This window comes from Panthera pardus, unplaced genomic scaffold (genome assembly GCF_024362965.1).
Source record: "Panthera pardus isolate Hobbes unplaced genomic scaffold, ASM2436296v1 HiC_scaffold_11, whole genome shotgun sequence".
Lineage (NCBI taxonomy): Eukaryota > Metazoa > Chordata > Mammalia > Carnivora > Felidae > Panthera > Panthera pardus.
The window spans coordinates 75,517,735-75,540,868 of NW_026526666.1; the positions used below are offsets into that span (position 1 = coordinate 75,517,735).

Consider the following 23,134-nt stretch of genomic DNA (forward strand, 5'->3'; position numbering starts at 1 on the left):
CAGCTCAGGTCATGATCTCGCGATTTGTGAGTTTGAGCCCCGCGTCAGGCTCTGTGCTGACAGCTCAGAGCCTGGAGCCTGCTTCGAATTCTGTGTCTCCCTCTCTCCCTGCCCCTCCCCTGCTCATGCTCTGTCTCTCTCTGTCTGTCTCAAAAATAAATAAAACATTAAAAAAATTTTTTTTAAAAGTTGGATAATTATGTTCCCCCACTTTACTGCTAGCTCTGTTCTATTTGTCACGTGTAAATAAATGAACTAAGGGTCTCAAATAAACTCATAGTCCTTCCAATCAACTCTCTTCAACCAGCCCTCAAACTTTTTTCTTAGTGTAGAGAATTTGTGACATTTGAAAGCCTCCCCTGCCTTGCAGTGGATTGAGTGTTCAGCCTTGAATACATATGTCTGCTGCACAAGCCAACTCTTTGAGCCCTGGGGTTGAGCTACATGACCCTCCTCTCCTCTTCCAGTTCCTATGTGTCAATTTTCACAGCCTGACACTCTTGGAAGAGCGTCAGTTTTCCACAGCTAATGGAGCCCACTGTGAGAAGGCTGGTGTCCTTGTCAACTTCTTGATACTCACAGCACCAAGACTTCTCCGGATCCCAGGCAATCCCTTGCAAAGACAGAGTGGCTTCTCCCTACCTATGGGTCACACATTGTCACTTAGGCCCCAGATTACTTGTGTGCAGTCTCATAGTCTTTGTTAAAGACAGCTTGGCTGGCTTTTGAACCTCTCCCTCTAACCTGGGGGCTCAGGCCCATCACCAGAGACCCGAGGACCCTGGTGGGCCCATTGTTCATGCCATACTAACCTACCACTTTCTTCAAAACAATTTGTGCCCCTTCCTTCTACTGAACGTCTCCCTCTTCCCTCCTCGCCCCTAGTTTCACAATATAACTGCCCATTACTATCAACCAGCACAGATTCCAGGAGAGGAGACAGAGCTGTCTGTATTACCAGTGTCTGAATCCCAGCCTAACTCACCACCATTGCAATCTTGCTGCATTGTCCACAGATGCATAATAATGGCCAAACATCACACATGAGCCGTTGCGCTGCACCTCTGTAATGATGTAGGAGAGTGGGCACCTGTATCCATATTTCTTACATTTTCAGGGCCGAGGAAGGACAGAACAAGTATACCTGGCCTGGGCCTACTTTGGGGCCCTGTTGTATAATGATAGGAACTCACCCCTCATCACATAGCAGAACACTGGGGAAAAAGACAGGATCTTAAGCTTCCAGGAAGGAGAAACACAAGTCACATAAAAAGCATTAGGAATCAGAATGGCACAGAGTTCTCGACAGCAATTCTGGAAGCCAGGAGACAATGGAACATTGGCTCCAAAATTCTGAGACAAAAGAGTTGCCAACCCAGAATTCCATACCAGCCAAAGTGTTACTCTAGAGGCAGTTTTGAACAGAGCGACTCTCAGATACACTAGATTTCAAACTTTTACCTCCAGTGCTGGCTGTGCTCTGTTGGCCTTTCCACGTCCACTTTACTCTTAGCCCTGCTGTGTGCCCCCCAGGTGCAGCGTAAGGCATCAGTGCAACTCGAGGGCAGGCTGGCTTCAGCCAATGGGAGGCATTCTGAGGGAAATCGGAGGGCAGCGGTGGAGGGAGGTTGAATAATTTTCTCTACTCCCTCCCTGCTGGCTGAGCCAACACACCCTAAATGACAGCGAGAGTCTTGTGAGGGTGACCCTCTCCTACAGCTGTGGCCTTTCTGAGAATACCCTCTCCTCTTGCCCTTTTAGGCTTTCTGCTGTTGCTCGCCCCAAGGTACATCATGCCCCTTATTGGTGTTTTTTAACCCTGCCCATGCTTCTTTAAACTGTCTTCAATTGCCTCGTTTGCATCAGCCATATGCTTCCTCTTGGAACCCAAACCAGTTCTCCTCCCGTGCATACTTTGTCAAAAATGACAGGGGCGCCTGGGTGGCTTGGTCGGTTAAGCGTCCGACTTCGGCTCAGGTCATGATCTCACGGTCCGTGAGTTCGAGCCCCGTGTCAGGCTCTGTGCTGACCACTCAGAGCCTGGAGCCTGTTTCAGATTCTGTGTCTCCCTCTCTCTCTGCCCCTCCCCTGTTCATGCTCTGTCTCTCTCTGTCTCAAAAGTAAATAAACGTTAAAAAAAAATGACAAAGTAAACCTAGGAAAATGGAAAACACCAAATCCCGAAAGCAAAGCATTTAGTACAGGAAAAAGATAAAGGTCATTCCCAGTGTGCTGATGAAGGGAAATTCCAGGATGATGGTTATGCAGAATGCCTACTCTTGATTAGAGGCGTAAGACAAACTTTAGAACAGAAAGTGCTAAGAAAAATGAAATTTATAGATGAGCTGATGTGTTGGAACTAAGAGGAAGTTCTCTTCTGTCAGAGGATGAGCGGACGAATTAATCATAGATTCACAGGAAATTTTTAAAAAATTTAAATGGGGCAATTATGGACTCCAAGGCAAAAAAAGTTTAACCAGAAAAGAAGTGTAAGCAAGGTTCATCTATCAATACTATTTAGCCATGCTATCACAGACATCGAGCATTAATTTAACAAAACTTTGTTATTTAACTATATGGGGAAAAGGTGGGAGAGGAAGTTTATGGCACGGAAGGGGGGGGCAGAAATACAAAAAGAAATCTAAATTCTTATCTTCCATAGCAGGAAGTGAATAAACAAAGACTAAAAGGTATATAATACTAGCATAAGCATGTCATTTAGGTAAATTTGTAAATTCCGGAGGAAACATTACAAGAGTTGAGAATGTGGAGCACCTGGGTGACTCAGTCGGTTGAGCGTCTGACTCTTGTTTTCGGCTCAGGTCATGGTCTCACAGTTTCCTAGGTTCAAGCCCCATGTCAGACTCTACGCTGACCATTCACGGAGCCTGCTCGGCATTCTCCCTCTCTCTCTGTGTCTGTCTCTCTCCTGCTCGTGCTCTCTCTGTCTCTAAATCAATCAATCAATCAATGGGTTGAGAATGCTTGCTTGGGAGGAGTGGGCATCAGGGTGGGTAAGGGCGGGGCAGGGCACTATCATGTGTCATTAAGTTTTACTTTGATTTTAAAAATTTTAATTAACTTAATATTTTAAAACTCCCACAATCTTACTATTATCAACAGTCATTGACACTAAGAGATGTTTCAAAATATTTCCTGTTTGGGTGCCTGGGTGGCTCAGTCAGTTAAGCAGCCAACTTTTGATTTCGGCTCAGGTCCTGATCTCACAGTTCATGAGATCCAGCCCTGCATCGCAGGCTCGGCACCCATAGTGTGGAGCCTGCTTGAGGTTCTCCCTGCCTCTCCCCTGCTCGTGTTCTCTCTCAAAATAAATAAATAAACTTAAAAAAAAAATATTTGCTGTTGTGGCCATTTTTACCTCATGCTAAGTTAGCCTTGGATGAGCATCCCTCTGGATTTTTCTCTCTGGCCCGCGCCACAGTGTCCAGCTCTCTGCAAGTTCAGAATGCTTTTGAATGTAGATCATGAGAAACCCAACTAACCAAAGCTTCAACAAATAGTGGTTTTCCGACAGAACGAGAATTCCAGACACAGGGGTTATTTACATGTATTCAGTTACCTGACAAGACCATCAGCATCCAGACTCTACCATTCTGTTTTGCTATCAGCAGCCTATGGAATTTTTATCCTCATGTTCAGTGGGTCTCAGAGTGTGTTCCCAGCCCAACAGCATCAGCATCACTTGGAAATTTGTTAGAAATGCAAATTCCCAGGCCTACTCCAGACCTGGGAATCAGAAACTCTGGGGGTAAATAACAGCAGTCTATATATTAAGAAGCCTTCTGGACGATTCTGATGCACATTCAGATTTGAGAACCATGGTGCCTGCGAATCATCTCGTGGTCACAAAATAGTTGTCAAAGCTCCAAACATCACAACATCGTTGAAGGCAGGAAGAGGAGAAAAGGAGTGTCTCCAATCTGACTGTTCCTTTTTTTTTTTTCTTTTTTTAATCAGGAAAGAAAACATTTTCTTGGAAACTCCCAATAGACTTTCCCTCACGACTCCTGGGCCAGAACTAGACTTCATAGCTCAACACCTAACTACAAAGGCAGTCAAAAAAGCGTGTATCTGGCTCTCCAGCCCCTATAGGGGGAGGCAGCAAGAGAGAAAGGGCTGGGAATGGCTGTAGTCAGCTAGAAGACAATGTCTCCCACAGGGTCTATGGTGGTCAGGGCCACAGATAACATCATTCCTGATTCCAATCTGGAAAAGAAGCAGAAGATCTTAAAACTCATCTGCGAAAGTAGGCTTCTTACTTCCAAATTCCTCAGATGGAAGAATCAGGGACATAGAAATCTTATTCTTATTGATGTTATCTGCCTCTCACGTAACAGTCGTTCTGATCATAATTCATTATGTTAAAATAATCCTTTTCCATCAGAAATGGCTAGGGGAGGGGCGCCTGGGTGGCTCAGTCGGTTAAGCGTCCGACTTCAGCTCAGGTCACGATCTCACGATCCGTGAGTTCGAGCCCCGCGTCGGGCTCTGTGCTGACAGCTCAGAGCCTGGAGCCTGCTTCCGATTCTGTGTCTCCCTCTCTCTCTGCCCCTCCCCCGTTCATGCTCTGTCTCTGTCTCAAAAATAAATAAACGTTAAAAAAAAATTTTTTTTTAAAAGAAATGGCTAGGGGAAAGAAGAAGGGGGAAGAGAGAATAGAAACCCTGTCCTGCCACACTGGCTTAAAGAAAACTTTTTACATTTTAACATAGAGATTTGACATTGTGGCTACTTTGCCACCATCAACCAAACAGCCCATCAAAATGCCCTATTTAGGTTCACATCACACACAAAAAAGAAGTGCTTAACTCTGCCTTAATAGAATTAATCACAGTTTCCAGGTAATCAAGGAGAACATTCCAGGCAGAAAGATAAGCACGCATTAGTGACAAAGGACAACTGCAAGTTGTTGGACAGGATGCATGTGACCAGCATCAGGAGAAGCCAGAGAAGGAGCAGAGGTCAGATCACAAAGGGTATTGTGGGTTGTGCTGACGAGGTTGGACTTCACACTTTTACTAATATCATTAAAGCATGGAAAGGATCTTTCCTAATATCACTAAAGCATGGAAACATGGTATACAAATGGACTTTGGCTCTTTGTCAATGCCCTGCAATTATATGACAATTTCATGGCTGTGTGGGTATGTATACTTTTCTGAGGAGTGGGTGCTAGATTTGCAAAGACGTGTATAACCTAGATTAATTTAGGAATTACTTCTTTGAGGATTCAAGGGATTAGTCATTAAATCTTTTTATCACTGGAATTAATTCAGACTCTAGATTCTAGATCCAGGTTAACTAGAAAGGGACAGAGCCCAGACTAGAACCAGGATTCCATTTTTCCATCCAGCACCCTTTCCTGGGCAATTTCCACAGCAGACAATCTCCAACAAGTGCCAAGAGAGGGACAGGTTCTCCTCCAGTATTTGTCAGGTCACAAAGTTCCTCCTCGCTCCAAAACCTCTCAGTCTTGTCTCTGACACCATTCTCAAACAATGAGAAAGGAAGGGATGAGACATCTGCAAAGAGAGATCCACCAGCTTTCCATCAAAGCTGGGGCACTCCAGAATGGCACCCCAGGAAGACACCGGAAAGTGGAACAGGAGGGGATTTATCCAAGGGAGTGGGATGAGTGCATGGGCATTTGTCTGTGATTTGCCCCTGTGACTCCTGGTAAAGAATAGAGTCATTTGGCTCTGCTCCCAACCTTGAGTCTTCAGAAGCCTCAACTCTGGAAGCTTGCAATCATTAATTGCAACAAGTGGGCAAGCACGGTGGGGCAGAAGATTATCACCTATTTTTCTTAACTCAAAAAGAAATTGCTTTACAAATATCACAAGGAACAACAGAACTTTAAAAACATTTGTTTAAAAATTTTGTAACGTTTATTTTTGAGAGAGAGAGACAGACAGACAGAGCACAAGCAGGGGAGGGACAGAGAGAGAGGGGGAGACAGAATCCGAAGCAGGTTCCAGGCTGCGAGCTGTCAGCACAGAGACCAACATAGGGCTCGAACTCATGAACCATGAGATCATGACCTGAGCCAAAATCAGGAGTTGGATGCTTAATCAACTGAGCCACCCAGGCCCCCTTAAAAACATTTGTTTTAGAAGAAGACACAGAAATGTCCTTCACATGACTAAACCTGCTCACCAATGGTGTTATTTTGGTTCTTTTTGATTAATTCCTGAGTAGAAGGATCCTTTTAGGTTCTTAGCCCTTTATGTACCACACACCAGAAATATTCATCCAAGCAGACTCAACAGGCCTCCAAGTAACTTCCTTAGTGCCCTTGATTAGGGGGGGATGTCCCTTGACCCAGCTAGTTGGGGCCCTGCTTATGCAAACATAGGATACAACTAGTGCCTGAACAGGAAGTGGCCCAGATTTGCAAACCACCACACAAATTTGGCTTTGCACCAATAATACAGTCTTCCTTTTGGTTTTGTCTCTTACCAGGAAACAAACATGTCACCCATTCTTGCTTGCCCACTTTCCTCTATTCCTGAAGGCCTCATTGATTCCTGGACCTCTTCTGGCCAAGTTCTTACAGTGTCATGGGGTAGGGACCTCAAGTTTGTACACTGCCCTTCGTATCCTTTGCTGATCTCCAACACAATGTGATGAGTCTGATCTGAGTCTTATGTATTTGGTGCTAATGCACCCCAAGATACAGCTGGTTCTGCTCAGGTACACTGCCGATCCCTGCTGAAGGTCATGACTGGGGAAACCAGTGATTTCTCTGCTGGCTTGCCTGTTCTGGCCTCTGGTACTGATGATGTATACTATTGGCTTCATCATGTGGCTCATTCAGTGAATTCAGAGCACCTAACCAGGCTACCATTCCATGACTTTTTGAGACAGGGATCCCCTGGCCATATACCCACTGATCCTCACTAGAGGGAAATTCACCCCTTAGCTTCTTATAGGGCTGGAGAGTCCACCCCACCAACCTTGTCTCGGTGGAAAGGTTTGAGACAATGCTTCTCTTCTGACTCAACAGCCCTCTGCCATTCCAACAACTGCCTACAAGCTACCATGTTGGGAAAGGTACTCCTGTAAGTAACCTTAGAAAGGAGGGGGAAAGGGTACTTGGACTGCAGAGAAAATAACATGAGGATTAGAAATAATAAAAGAACTGTTCATTTATTTTCTGTGTGACCCCAGGCAAGATACTTAACCTCTATGTGCCTCAGTGTCCTCATCTTTAACATGGGATTAAAAGAATAGCTATGGGGCACCTGAGTGGCTCAGTTGGTTGAGCGTCCAACTCTTGATTTCAGCCTAGGGCATGATCCCAGGGTTGTGGGATCAAGCACCACATTGGGTTCTGTGCTGAGCATGAGACCTCCTTAGGATTCTCTCTCTCCCTCTGCCCCTCTCTTCTGCTCAGTCTCTCTCTCTCTCTCACGTAAAAATTTTTAAAATTTTATTAAAAAAAGAAGGGCTATGAAAGTTAGAAACAATGTATGAGAAGATTCTGGGATATTGTAGGTGTTTAACAAGTGGGGCTTATCCTTATTATTATTTTTTTTAAAATTTTTTTTAATGTTTATTTATTTTTGAGACAAAGAGAGACAGAGCATGAATGGGGGAGGGTCAGAGAGAGGGAGACACAGAATCTGAAACAGGCTCTGGGCTCTGAGCTGTCAGCACAGGGGCCCGATGCGGGGCTCGAACTCACGGACCGCAAGATCGTGACCCGAGCCGAAGTCGGCGCTCAACCGACTGAGCCACCCAGGCGCCCCTTATCCTTATTATTAACTATGAACAGTAGATCTATTTTTGACCTCTACTTTATCACTGAAGTATGTGCATTAAATAACATAGCAACAGCATCAACAACAAAAAGCAAAAATAGCAATCTCAAAAAAATTCACAGTAATGCAATTGTGAGAGAACTTAATAAATTAAAAGTCCCAGTAGGAAAATACAGTAGGTGATAGGAGAAGGAACTTTGATTAAAGACAAACAAAATGATCAATTAACATGAAAAGATTTCACTCTCACTAGAAACTACAAATTAATGGAATAATAAAATTGGTTTCATCTGTCATGTTGGCAAAGGTTTTAAAATTATAATACCCTCATTTGGGCTGGGAGATAGAAAACCAGTAATCAGACCATCTTTTTCCCATTTCATAATCTTTCCTCCTTTGTCAAAGATTAATCAACTATATAATCGTGGGTTTATTTCTGGGCCTTTTATTCTGTTCTATTGATCTATTCATCTATTTTTTGTGCCAGCACCATTCTGTTTTGATTACTACAGCTTTGTAGTATGTCTTGAAATCCAGGACAGTGATATCTCCAGTTTTGTTATTTTTCAAGATCGCTTTGGCTACTTGGAGTCTTCTGTCATTCCATACAAATGTTACAACTATTTGTTCTAGCTCTGTGAAAAATGTTGTTGGTATTCTGATAGGGATTGTGCTACATGTGTAGTTTGCTTTGGGTAGTGTGGACATTTTAACAATACTCGTTCTCCCGATCCATGAGCATGGGATACCTCTCCATTTGTTTGTGTCATGTTCAATTTCTTTCATCCATGTTTTATCATTTTCAGAGTCCAGGTCTTTCACCTCTTTGATTAAATTTATCCAGAAAGCTGATTTCTAAACCTCCCTCTGCTGCTTGTGGTGCAGCTCTAGGCAACTCACTGGACACTAGATGTGTTGAAGTCATGAGGTCTATAAAGCCCTTAGTGTGATTCTGATTAAAACATTTATATTCATAAACACAGGGTGAAAATATCAGCGAGATCAAAACGGTGCGATCAAAATGCCTTGCACAACCTCCCTGATAACGAAAGGAAAAGAAATTCCTTGGCTCTTGCATGTTTTTCCTATCATAGTAGCAAACTCATCAACGATAAATAAAGACTAGTGTTAGTGAGGGTGTAGAGAAATGGCCAAGTTCATAAACTGTAGCAGGAGTAGAAACTGGTTCCAAGCTTTTTGGCAAGTAGTTTGAAACACTTTTGGAGTGGTATTTCAACGCACACACTGCAGGACAAGTGACTCCTCTTGTGGGGATTGATCCTCCAGAAACAATAACAGGGGCGCCAGAATATGCATCTCCAATGGCATTCACTGTAGCATTGCTTGTGTAATCCTAACACATCCTGGGACTCCAGGTAGCCCACTCTCTACATGGAGTCACATTTGAAGATGTTCAGTCATCAAAAGTAAGCGCCAGTAGAGAGGAATTGCAGTCTTGTGTCTCTCAGAGTGATAAGCTTTTTCATAAGCTGTGGCCACACTTCTCCCTAACTTCCAGGGAGACCAGTCCTCTCCCTGGCCACACCACCAAACGCAAAGCTCTAACTTTCTGTTCCCCTCCTCCTTTCCTCCTGCCTCTCCTGCCCCATCTCTCTACCTGTTCCTGATCCTGAAGCACAAAGCCCGGAAAAGACAGAACTTTGAGTAGGAGGCAAGATAGTGGCAGGGTGAGGGGAGAAGCTAAGCAAAAATGAACCTGAATTTGGTTGCGGAGGGAGTGTTGCTAAGGTTTAGATCAGAGACAGCGCGTTAGTAACTGCAAAAAAAAAAAAAAAAAAAATGGAAGCAGTATCAGTGTCCTTCATTAGTGGGAGGTGGCTTTACTATGATGTTGTTATACACAATAGATGCAGGTATTTTAAAAGGAGGGAAATTTTTATGTGCTGATTAGGAAAGAAATCCATGATACGTTGATACGTTGAAGAAAAGTAAATTATATGTGTGTGCATGCATGCGTGTGTGTGTGTGCTTGTGTGTTTATAGAAAGTACTTGAGAGGAGGGGGGGCATTTTTAAGAGGTGGGAGTCTGAATGCTATTTACTATTTTGTTTTTCACAGAGACAATAAAAATTAAAGCGAATAAATGTCAACCTTTCAAGCTGCGGAGTCTCTTTTCCATCAATGGAAAGGAAACTCCTTGACTAGTCCGGAGAGTGACAGTAGTAGCTGGTTGTGTTGCCTCCTGAGCTGGGAAACAGCTGAAACCAGCAGTCATTAGTGGTCTGGCCCCGTGCTCAGCCCTCTCGCTTCTGCTGCTCCCATTCACAGCTCAGATGGCTCCCACTAGCATGATGATGGCCTTGGACACCTCTGCCAAAATCCTCAAGCAAGTCTTGCAACGACAGCTCACAGAACAGAAGGCGTGAGCTGGAAGGAACTGAGACCATTACTTCTCAGAGCAAACAGTCATGACGGGCCCATTGCATAGTGGACCCTGGCCGGGCAATGAGGACACAACAAAGAGGCAGACACAGTCCCTGCCCTCGGGCATTTAGAGTCTACCAGAGGAGGCTGAGAAGTCCACGGTCATGCCAGGGCCATACGATACACCCTGATGGGGGAAGCACTGGAGCATGTTGTGGGGAGGAGGGGGAGACACATAACCCAGGGAAGGCTTCTGGAAGCGGATGATGCCTAACCTAGACCCAAGGTACGGTAAGAGTGAGCTAGCTGAACAGTGACCTTGATGTGATCATGGAAGCTGTGAGGCTGCCAGCAGGCAGTGTGGCTGTAATGCAGGGTGCTTGAGGCAGGAGGGAGGGGAAGGTGAGAGGTGGTGTTTAACAGCAAGAACAACCACATCACAAAGCTGTTCTCCACCAGCCGAGGTAGGAATTTGGTCTGTATCTTGAAGTCTGTCAGGAGCCATTTAAGAGTTTTAAGCAGGAGAGGAACATGACTGAGTTTGTTCAGAGAGACCACCCTGGCTAACTTCTGGAGGGTGTGGAGACAGAATAATCAATCCCCCCTTCAGATGTCCACATCCTGATCCCTGGAACCTGTGATTATGTTACATTACATGACAAAAGGGGTTCTGAAGGTGTGATTAAATTAAGGCTCTTTAGAAGAGGAGACTCTCCTATAACCACGAGCATCTGTGCAAGTGGAAGAGGGAGGAAGAAGAGAGAAGCAGAGGAGATTTTGTGATGGAAGAATCTCCAGAAAGATACATCATTGCTGGCTGTGGAGACAGAAGAAGGGGGCCACAAGCCAAGGGATGTGGGAAGCCTTTAGAAGGGAGAAGAAGAGGGGCTCCTGGGTAGCTCCGTCAGTTAAGCTTCTGATTTCAGCTCGGGTCATGACACCATTCACGGGTTCGAGCCCCACATTGGGCTCTGTGCTGACAGCCAAGAGCCTGGAGCCTGCTTTGGATTCTGTCTCTCTCTCTCTCTCTCTCTGCTCCTCCCCCACTTGTGCTCTGTCTCTCAAAAATAAATAAAGGTTAAAAAAAGAAAAGAAGGTAGAAAAAGAAAGCAAATAGACTCCTGCAGTCTCCAGAAAGGAAGGCAGAGCTGCCCACATTTTGATTTCATCCCAGTGTCCAACTACTGACTTGCGGAACTCTTAGACACCACATCTGTATTGCGTTAAGCCTCTCAGTCCGTGGTTATTTGTTACAGCAGCCGTAGAAAACAAATACAGATTTTGGTGGTGCTGGACCAAGCATCTCAACACGTGGAAGAGGCAGTGGAACTGGACAGTAGGGAGAGGACAGTAGGGAGTAGGGACAGTAGGGAGCATCATAGAAAAAGCTTAGATGACCTTGAACAGACTCGGTGGCAACAAGGGAGCTAACGACGACTCTGCCGCTGAGGACTCAGAAGTGAGGGGCGCGGAGGAGAAAACATAAACCAACTTTGAGCAGGCCCACGTCATCGTGCACAGACTTGGTAGGAATATGGCTGTTACAGGTGCTGCCCATAAGAGCTAAGAAGGAAATGAACGCCTTACTGGAAACTCGTTCCTCGGTGGCAAGAAGCCTCGAATCACATGCCCTGCAGTCGTGTGGAAAGCAGAACTTACAAACGATGAACTTGGATGTTTCGCCGAGATTTCCAAGCAAAGCGTTGAAAGGTGTGGCCTCGAGGCTTCTTGCCACTTGCCGTAACCAACCGGGAGGGGACACAGACACACGGAGGAAAGAACTATCAAACAAAAACAAACCGGGGCTTGATGACCTGGGGGAATTCTCAGCTTATCTAGATTGCAAATGATATTAAAATGGAGAGATTCACTGTCAGGGAAAGTGCACTTGAGAAAAAGCCGATGGTGCGCCTGGACAACCTTTCGTTAACATCCCTGAAAGATCCAAAGGTCCAAGCATTTGGTCACGTGAAGGGAGTTTGAAGAGAGTGTGTGACTCATAGATCACATCAGCTGTCTCAACGAAGCCAAAACCAGAAATGGAATTATCCAGGGAACATCTGTGAAGGAGCCTCTGGTGTAATGGAGTGAATCTCTGAGACATACATGAGAGGCCCGCAAGGTTCTTGAGTCTTATATCTCAGGAGAAACAGTGGAACCTGGACTGGAAGGGACAGAGAGGGCCAGAAATGAAAGAAGGCTACAAGCAGGAAGCAGGCTGATACAATGGCCCAGCTGGAAACAGGTGCTGTCTCTCATGAAAAAGAACAAACAACTCAGAGGGCTAAGCCTTGAGCTACAGAGGATTATCCTTAGGCCTTGAAGCCTAATAAAGCTTGTCCAACTTAATTTTGAAATTACCTGGGACCTGTGACTCCTTTATTTCTTCCATCTTCTCTCTGTTTGCACAGGAATGCCTTTAACTGTTACCATATGCCAGTCCTGACATTCTATTCTGGGAGCAGAGAACTTGTTTTCTAGATTTCCGGGACCACAGATGGGGAGGAGCTCCACCCCAGGAGAGATGACACAGAGTCTCATCTGATACCTAATAGAGATGATATTGATGATGAGATTTAGATTTTGGACTCGGAATTGATACTTCAATGGGCTGAGACTTTGGGGCACTTTGGGGAATCATTTGGAACGAGGTAAATGTATTTTGCATGTAGGACAGACATGAATATTTTGGGATCAGAGAGAGGACTGTGGCGGGCAGAATAAGAGCCCTCCAAAGATGTCCATGTCTTAATCCCCAGAACCCGTGAATCTGTTATACTATATGGCAAGAGGGTCTTTGCAGATATAATAAAGGATCTTGCAATAGAGATTATCCTAGATTATCTGAGTGGGTTCGAGGCAACCACAAGGGTCCTTAAAAATGGAAGAGGAAAACGGAAGAAAGAAGAAAGAACCCTTCCATCTGACTATGGAAGAACAGTCCAGACGTCCAAGAGGTGTGATGTTTCTGCCTTTGAAGACGGAGGGAGGGTGCCCAAAATCCAGGAATGTGGGAAGCCTCTAGAAGGTAGAAAATGTTAGGAAATGGACTTTCCCCTACAGCCTCCAGAAGGGAACACTAGGAGCAAAGATGGGTAAAACTGAGGCAAAGAGTCCAATTCAGAGGCAGGTGTAATAATCCAAGCAAAAGAGGATGGTGTCCAGGGTGAGGCAGTTGCATTAGGAATAGAGAGAGGTGGAAGGACTAGATAAACATATATGAGGTATAGCAGCTGGAACGTGGTGATAAAACTGGGGGAGGGGTGAGGGGAGAGTCAAGGCTGACACTCATATCTTTGGCTTAAGCAATAGGGCAGAGGGTGAAACTATTGGCTGACTGCATAAGCCACACAGGAAGAGAGCAGGTTTGGGGGGGTCTGCAGATACTTTCATTTTGGACTTATCAACTGCCTGTGGAACATCCAAGAGGCAGTTGGATAAGCAGGTCTGAGGCTCTGTGGAAAACATTCAGGTGATAGTTAAAGTCAGAGGAGGGGGTAAGATGGTCCAGGAAGAACACGGGGAGTAAGAAGAGAAGGACAGGACAGAACCCTGTGGAGTGGTAAGTAAAGGCGTGCAGAGAAAAGAAACCCACGAGAAGCCTCAGAAGGAACTGCTAGAGAGGTAGGAGGGAAACCAGGAGAAAACAGCTCAATGAAAGCCAGCACCATAGTTGCAATGTTATCAGTGTTGCACCAGCACTGGGAAAGAATCAGCTGGAAGAAATATGGGGTCAGATGAAGGCAGGAGCAGGACTGGGCAGCTCAGAGGAGAAGGAAGTGCAGTGGTTGGCATTTTCTGCCCAGGCATTTGAGGGCAGCCAGAGTCCAGGTAAGCAAACCTGCTTGGGACTGGAGCTCAGCCTGGAACAGGCAGCTGGTTCTCTTCCAGGAAGGGGTTCTAGCAGAGAAGGGGATCATGTCACCTCTTCTGTGTTCCGAGAAACTAGTCCTGTGCCCTGCCTTTGCTGACAAAGTTCCTTCTGCCTAAAATAAATATCCAAAGCTTGCTTAGCACTGTGATAAGCACTTCCTGGACACCAAGAGGCACTGGTGTTTTCCCCATGTTACAAATGAAGGAACCAAAGCTCTAAGAGGTGAAGTGACTTGCCCGTCGTCACACAACTAATATGCAGTAGAATCTGGACCCAAGTCTAGCTGAATACAGGCTCTAACCTCAAACTCCCCCCAAAGCCATGATCTCTCTCTCATTGGGTTCCCACCATCTTTTATCTTCTTCTCTCTGCATTTCATCTCCAGAAGGATTTTCCTCCCCGAGAAAAGGGCTTTTATTCAACTTGTCAAGTTGTAGGCATTCTGCGCTGCGGCAGAGAACCACTAGGTGGCGCCAAAGCCCCAGACAGCCTGATACCCTGCTGACCAGGAGTTAGACTCCCTGAAGAACAGAACAGATGGGTGAGGGCGGGGGAGGGAGGGAGGGGGGGACGAGGGAGGCTGGACTTTTCTTCCTACCTTCCACGCCCACCCCTCCTCCCCATCAGAGCTGAGGAGAAAAGAGCAGGAGATTGGAAGGTTAGAGATTAGAGGTCTGAGGATTGTAAGCTGCAGTGCCCCAGACCTCCAGTCAAACAGAAGATTCTAAGTCTCTAAGAAGGGCAAAGACCAGCAAAATAAAAGCTTGTGACAAGCTGGTGGCTGAGAGGCTGGATTTCAGCCCCACTCTCCTCGCTATCATCCTTGTTTGTGCAGAATCCCAGCTGCACAACCATATGCTGTGATCTTTGTGGAAAAGGGAGGAAATGCACGTTATTGGTACTTACCATGAGCCGGAAACGGTGGGAATACAGCTGCGTGCCCTTGGGAAAACCACTTACTCCTCTAAGCCTCAGTCTTTACCGAGGCTTACATAAAATGGGGATAATCACAGGACCTACTTCACTGAGAGGTTGTGAGGACTTAACCACAAAATGCACAGAACAGACCAGTTCAGTGTCTGTCATATAGCCGGTGCTCAAGAAGTATGATTATAAGTAAATGATAATTATAATAATATAAATATGTAAATGATAAATTTTAATATTAATATTTCGTAGTCCCTAGGGGCACCTGGCTGGCTCAGTGGAGCGTGTGACTCTTAATCTCTGTTCAGGCCACGAACTCACGCTCAGGTCATGATCTCACAGTTCCATGGGATTGAGCCCCGCGGGCTGTGCACTAATAGCATGGAGGCCGCTTGGGATTCTCTCTCTCTCATCCTCTCTCTCTGCCCCTCCCCTACACGCTCCCTCTCACTCTCAAAATGAGCAAATAAATATTTTTCTAAATAAAATAAAATCTTTACAATAATTAGCAATTCCTAGCTACCCTTTCTCTGATGATGTCAGTTATTTAATTCTTTCCTCACACTACAGGCCTGATACACAGCAGGTCCTGGGGAAATATTAGTGGGATAAAACATTGAAAAAATGAATTTCAGCCATGTTCTGTGGGTTGATCCAGCTTATAGAGTCTGGAAAGACCTTCTGGAAGTGGAGTCTTTAAGGACCAAATAAGGATAACCACACCCTCTTGGGTTACAGTGCCTGGGGACAGAGAAAATGCTCACTAAATACTTGAGAAAGAAGAGAGGGAATGAGGAAGGAAGGAAGGAAGGAAAGGAGGAAATGGGGGAGGAAGAGAGAAAGGAAGGAAAGGAAGGAAAGAAAAGTTGAAGGAGGTGTTTTAGCTGAGCTAAGGATCTCTGAGAAGGGACTGCAAACAGGATCCCCAGCAAAACGCTTAGTAGAGAGTTGATAGCAATATATGCTGGGTCCCCACAGTCCCCCAAATTTCCACTAATACAGCCCTCAGCACACGTCTTTCCTATTTGAGCCCCTATCCCCCCAGTGTGAGCTCTGTGAAGACAGGAACTGTGTCTGTATTATTCAAAGGTACACAGCAGATGTTCACCAAACAGTTGTTTCATTGCTACATTGGGCTGAGTTCCAGTCCTGGGAATGGTGCAGCAAATTGCCAAAATAAGTCACAAAATTGAATTAGGGCACGGTAAAGTAACCAAAAGCAGGCACAAACTGGAGGAGGATTCAGCATTTAAATGAAGAGAACCACACGAGACATGGTCCACATTTATATGGATTTTCTGCCAAGGGGACCCCTTAGTCTCCATAGCAAAGACAAGCTAAAATTCAAGTAAAAATCCAGAATCCTCTGGGTTTGGTGAATCAGAAGACGGAGTTCAGGGCTGCCGCTGGCTAAAAATTTGAGGGAAAACCACAAAAACAAAAGAGCCACGAGGAGGGATGGCCAAAAATCTGTATGTCAACTCCCTTCAAATTCGTGGCTAACCTCCTAACCGCACGTGCACAAACGAGACTCCAAATAACCCATGTGAAAATTAGTGGCTGGAAGGATGAAATTGAGCAAAGATTTCAGCTGCTGCTCACTGCAAGAAGACAGTTTGGAGCTGAAATTATGCCAAGTTAGAAGTGCTTGGTTAACACCCGGGACATTCTATTAAAGTCCCAGAAGGGTCTCACCTGAGGAGAAATTCTTATATCATGTAACTAAGAGGTATCCCCTAGGATTAGGAGCAAAGCCAGAAGTAGAATTACCCTAACAATGAATAAAACTAAGCATACACAAGTTCAAGACCATCCACCAGAAGATCCAAATGGCTGAAAAAAACAGTTGACACTCTCCAAAGGAATATAACCCAATTCAGAGTCTTTATAACACATCATTCATGCTCCGTATACAATAAAAACTAATAGACATGCAAAACAACAACAACAAAAATAACAACAAACAAAAAAAAAAACCCAGGAAAATGTGATCCATATTCAAATAGAAAAGTAAGTCAATAGAAACAGAGCCATAGACAACCCAGATATTGGAATTCACAGCCAGGGACTTAAAAATAACTGTGAAAAATATGTTTCAGAATCTCTCAGAGAGCTCCCACCATAGAATGTAGAAACAGAGTAAAATCCAAAGCAAGAAGAATGAAGTAATTAACAAAGATGACAAGAGAAATAAAATTGAAACAGAAAACAATAGAGAAAATCAATAAAATAAAGAACTCGTTCTTTGAAAAGACCAATAATATTGACAAACGAGGTTTGTGAGTTCAAGGCCTGCGACGGACTCTGTGCTGACAGCTCGGAGCCTGGAGCCTGCTTCAGATTCTGTGTCTCCCTCTCTCTCTCTTCCCCTTGCCTGTTCACACTCTGTCTCTCTCTCTCTCTCTAAAATAAATAAACATTAAAAAAAATTTTTTTTTAAAGATTTTATTTCTAAGTAATCTCTACACCCAATGTGGGGCTCCTGCTTATAACCTTGAGATGAAGAATTGCATGCTCTCACCAACTGAGCCAGCCAGGCACCCCTCCAGCCTCAGATGGTTTCACTGGAGAATTCTATCAAATCTTTAAATAGGAGTTAACACCAATTTTATATGATCTGTTCCAGAAAATAGAAGAGGAGAGAATACGTTTCAATTCATTTTATGAGGCTAGAATTATTCTGATATCAAAACTAAAGACGACACAAAAATTAAAAAACTATAGACCAATTCCCTCATGACTACAGACGCAAAATCTTTAACAAAATGTTCGCAAATAAAATACACCAATATATTTACAAATTCTATGTCATGACCAAGTGGGATTTATTCCAAGGATGCAAGGGTGGTTCAATATTCAAAAATCAGTCAATGTAGGGGTGCTTGGGTGGCTCAGTTGGTTAGGCATCCAACTTCAGCTCAGGCCATGATCTTATGGTTTGTGGGTTTGAGCCCCACGTTGGGCTCTCTGCTGTCAGAGCAGAGCCTGCTTCGGATCCTTTGTCCCGCTTTCTCTCTGCCCCTCCCCTGCTCTCTCTCTCTCTCTCTCTCTCTCTGCAAGAGAGGCCAAATTTCTTCCTCTTCAGGGAGCCCTCAGTTCTGCCTTTCAAATGATTGAAGCAGGCCCATCCAGATTACCTAGGATAATCTCCTTTACTTAAAACCAACTAATAATGGACTTGAATCATATCTACAAATTATTCCCACAGGGGCACCTGGCTGGCTCAGTCGGTAGAGCATGTGACTCTTGATCTTAGGGCTGGAAGTTCGAGCCCCACATTAGCTGTAGAGATTACTTAGAAATAAAATCTAAAAAAAATTTTTTTTTTCCACAGCAACAGCTAGATTAGTGTTTCAATAACAGAGGACTGTAGCCTGGCCAAGTTGACACAAAACTGTCTATCACACCTCTTAAGACCAGGAACAAGGCAAATATGTCTACCTCCACGACTCTTTTTTTTTTTTTTTTAATTTTTATTTATTTATGAGAGACAGAGCACAAGCAGGGGAGGGACAGAGAGAAAGGGAGACACAGAATCCAAAGCAGGCTCCAGGCTCTGAGCTGTTAGCACAGAGCGCTATGCGGGGCTCAAACTCACAAACTGTGAGATCATGACCTGAGCCGAAGTTGGATGCCTAACCAACTGAGCCACCCAGGCGCCCCAATCACCTCCATCACTCTTGTTCAACATAGTATTGCAAGTTCTGACCAGTGCAATAAGGTAAGAAATGAGAATGAAAGACATATGGATAGGAAATATACAACTGTCTATTTGCAGATGGCTGTTTACATAGAAAAATGTTTAAATCTACCCCCAAACCAAACCTGCTAGAATTGAGTTCAACAAGGTATTGGGATATAACTATACAAAGATCAATTGTATTTACATATGATAGCAGTGAACACGTGGAGGAGAAATTTAAAATACAATAAGAGGGTGCCTGGGTGGCTCAGTTGGTTAGGCATCAGACTTCATCTCAGGTCATGGTCCCACAGTTTGTGGGTTCAAGCCCTGCATCAGCTGCCCACTGATGGTGGGGAGCCTCCTTGGGATTCTCTCTCTCTCTCTCTCTCTCTCTCTCTCTCTGCTCCACCCCCACTTGCATGTGCTCTCTCTCTCTCTCTCTCTCTCTCACTCAAAATAAATAATAAACTTTAAAAATAAAATAGGGGCGCCTGGGTGGCTCAGTCGGTTGAGCGTCCGACTTCAGCTCGGGTCACGATCTCACGGTTCGTGAGTTCGAGCCCCGCATCGGGCTCTGGGCTGATGGCTCGGAGCCTGGAGCCTGCTTCCGATTCTGTGTCTCCCTCTCTCTCTGCCCCTCCCCCATTCATGCTCTGTCTCTCTCTGTCTCAAAAATAAACATTAAAAAAAAATTTTTTTTTAAATAAAAAATAAAATAAAATAAAATAAAATACCATTCACAATCACTTAGAAATTATATATTTATAACATATAACTAACAAAACTACTACCAAAACCCATCCAGTACAGGTTTGCTGAAAATTACAATGTGCTTGAATTATACTGCAAATTTCCTGGTTTTGTTATTGTTCTATAGCTATGCAAGACACTATGATTGAGATATATTGGATACAGGGAACATGGGACTTTTCTATACTATTTTTGAAGCTCCTTGTGAATTTATGATTATTTCAAAATTAAAAAAAGATTTTAAAATCTTTTTTAAAAAACTCACAACTGTAATTGAGGCTTAGCTGGGCAATTCTTCTGTTCCATGTGGAGTTTCCTCAGGCCCTCGGTGGCGTTTAGCAGATGATCAGGCAGGTCTGGAAGGTTCAAAATGCCTGGGGCTTTGGTGTGGACAGCTGGAAGGCTGGGCTCGGCTGGGCATCTCTCTCCGTGTAGTCTCCCCAGCAGGATGGTCAGACTTCCTGCACGGTGGCTCAGGGATCCCAGGGTTGATTGGTTTAAATATTTCAGAGCTGAGGCACTCTGAATGAAGCCAACGCCCCAGGTATGGCCTTGAGAATATGGCTGAAGTGGAGTTGAGGAGATGATCACTAGAAATGAGGTGGTTAAGGCAATGGGATCTGGGATGTTGAAAGGGTCATCCAAGAAGATGGTGAGGCGCCCCAGATGGCAGGACCCTGAGAGGAGGGGAAGATGTGACCCAGGTGCCCAAATCATTAGTGAGGGAAAGGACCCAGAGAAAAGAGGAGGGGTGATAGAACCAGTTGGCGCCTGAGGGAGTAGAGTCTCCTACAAGCACATTTCTGGAGAAGCACTCAAAGAAATAATGTGGATCCTGATCCCACATTCTGACCCTGAGGGATGTGACGTTTCCATCTGTGACAGCTGCAGGACAGCAGGTTGTCAGGGAGCATCATGTGGAGGTCCAGGCTTGGAGGTGGACAATGTGCCCTGAGAAACTGAGAACAGTCAGATAATTTGCTAATCATTGAACCAATGTTCCAGAAGACGCAGTGGAAAGGTTGGGATGGGAGATTGGCTGAGAACTTGATGTGGGGTTGGGGGAGGGGAAACGGAGAAGCAAGGAGGTAAGTATTTCGGAAAATGACTGAGGAAACAAAGTGGGTTTGGTCAGGTGTAAGAGAATTTAGTCATTTACTCCAAATTGAGTCCTGAGAACCTGCCCCTGAGAGAGAAGGGCATGGTTAGGGAAGGTCCTGAGGAAAACTTCAGTCCATGGATCCAACTTGGGGGTGATTCAGTGATCAGTCACTTTCTCCAAAAATCTGTGGACACCTGCAGCTTGATAACAGAGGATGAATCAGACTCAGTCTCTGATCAAATATAAAATATCTCTATGATTAAAACAAAATTTTATTGAAAAAAGGAAAAGAAATCTTGAGCTCCTTCAGATGAAAAGGCACTCTTTGGGAGAGATGAGGTTGATGTGGGGGCTGGGGTGTCAATGCTCCCTCTGGTCCAGGACCTGGGATTCTTGGGCTCCTATTTTCAGGTTTGTTCGTGCAGAGTAAATTACTATGGTAGGTGGGAAGACAAAAACAGAGTTTCTTTTTTTTTCCCCTCATCTTTGAGATGATCTTAAACTTTTCTTCTTTAATCTAATAATGTGGTAAATTAGATTAGTAGAGTTTCTATTTTTTTTATTTTTTTAACGTTTATTTATTTTTAGTATATGTGCTGCCGAAGTGAGCACAACGTTTATTTATTTTTGAGACAGAGAGAGACAGAGCGTGAACAGGGGAGGGGCAGAGAGAGAGGGAGACACAGAATCTGAAGCAGGCTCCAAGCTCGGAGCTGTCAGCACAGAGCCTGACGTGGGACTCGAACTCACAGACCGTGAGATCATGACCTGAGCCGAAGTCAGACGCTTAACCGACTGAGCCACCCAGATGCCCCAGTAGAGTTTCTATTTAAAAAAAATTTTTGAGAGCAAGAAAGAGCATGAGCAGGGGAGGGGCAGAAACAGAGGGAGACACAGAATCGGAAACAGGTTCGTGGCTCCAAGTTGTCAGCACACAGCCCAATGCCAGGCTTGAACCCACAGGCCAGGAGATCACGACCTGAGCCGAAGCTGGATACCCAAACGACTGAGCCACCCAGGTGCCCTGAGATTTTCTTTTCTTTTCTTTTTTTTTAATTACACTTATTTATTTTTGAGAGACAGAGTGAGACAGAGCACGACTGGGAGGGGCAGAGAGAGAGGGAGACACAGAATCTGAAGCAGGCTCCAGGTTCCGAGCTGTCAGCACAGAGCCCGACACGGGGCTCGAACCCACGAACTGTGAGATCATGACCTGAGCCAAAGTTGGACACTTAACCGACTGAGCCACCCAGGCGCCCCATAAATTTTCTATTTTTAAAAAAAAAGTTTGTATATTTTGAGAGAGAGAGTGTGTGAGTGAGCAAGGGGGGGAGGGGCAGAGAGAGAGGGAGAGAGAGACCCCCGAGTGGGCTCCATGCTGACTTCGTGGACAGCATCTACTACATTAGTCGCCCTGTTTCCACTTTTTTTTTAAATTTTCTTTTTTTTATATATTTATTTTTAGAGAGAGACAGAGCACAAGCAGGGGAGAGGCAGAGAGAGAGGGAGACACAGAATCCAAAGCAGGCTCCAGGCTCCCAGCTGTCAGCACACATCCCAATGCAGGACTCAAACTCACAAACTGTGAGATCATGACCCGAGCTGAAATCAAGAGTTGGATGCTTAGCTGACTGAGCCACCCAGGCACCTCAAGATTTTCTAACTTTAAATAATCCTTATTTTCCTGCTATGAAACCAACTTGGTCATGATGTATCATTCAATAGTTCACTATATTCAATCTGCTAATACTTTAAACAGGATTTTTCCATCTGTGTTCATAAGACAGATCGGCTGCTAATATTCCTTTCTCGTACTGCCCATCACTGGTTTGAAACTCAAAGTTATTATTAACCCCATAAAATGAGTTTCAGTGTTCTTTGTTTTTCTATCCTCTAAAAGCTTGTAGGAGATTCAAATGAGATATTCCATTAAATGTTTGACAGAGCTTGCCTTATTGATCTGTAAGACCTCTTTGTGTGTTATCCATATTAGTTCTTTGTCTGTTAATATATATTATAAATATTTTTCTGTCTTTCAACTTTCTCCATACATTTTTATTGTAAAGACATGTTAAAGTGTTATGAAGTCAAACTTAGGCATCTTTCCATGGTTTTGTGTATTGCTCAGGAAAGTTTTCCCCACCACAAAATTATTTTTATTTAAAAAAATTTTTTTACCACAAAATTATTTTTAAAAGAAACACTTTCCAGGGGCACCTGGGTGACTCAGTCTGTTAAGCATCTGGCTCTTGGTTTCAGCTCAGGTCATGATCTCATAGTTTGTGGGTTCAAGCCCCGCATCGGGCTCCGTGCTGACAGTGAGGAGCCTGCTTGGGATTCTCTCTCTCTCTCTCTCTCTCTCTCCTTCCCTCTCTCTCTGCCCCTTCCTTGCTTGCTTGCTCTCTCTCTCTCAAAATAAATAAACTAAAAAAATTTTTTGTAGGGACGCCTGGGTGGCTCTGTCCGTTAAGCGCCTGATTCTTGATTTTGGCTCAGGACATGGTCTCACGGTCGTGAGTTCGAGCCGGAATCAGGCTTTGCACTCACAGCATGGACCCTGCTTCTGATCCTCTGTCTCTCTCTTTCTGCCCCTACCCCACTCACGCTCTCTCTTTCCCTCTCTCTCA

The 23,134-nt window shown here is 44.6% G+C and overlaps 1 long non-coding RNA gene across 1 annotated transcript in view; it reads right to left on the bottom strand.

Moving 5' to 3' along the window:
* Window positions 1-11,358: 11,358 nt before the first annotated feature.
* Window positions 11,359-23,134, bottom strand: part of LOC109254859 (uncharacterized) — a 28,369-nt gene continuing 16,593 nt past the window's right edge. Inside the window, exons 4-5 of the long non-coding RNA XR_002074998.2 lie at window positions 19,671-20,356; window positions 11,359-12,717 (exon numbers count right to left, since the gene is read on the bottom strand). This is a non-coding gene — a long non-coding RNA (uncharacterized LOC109254859). The remainder of the gene's footprint in view (window positions 12,718-19,670; window positions 20,357-23,134) is intronic.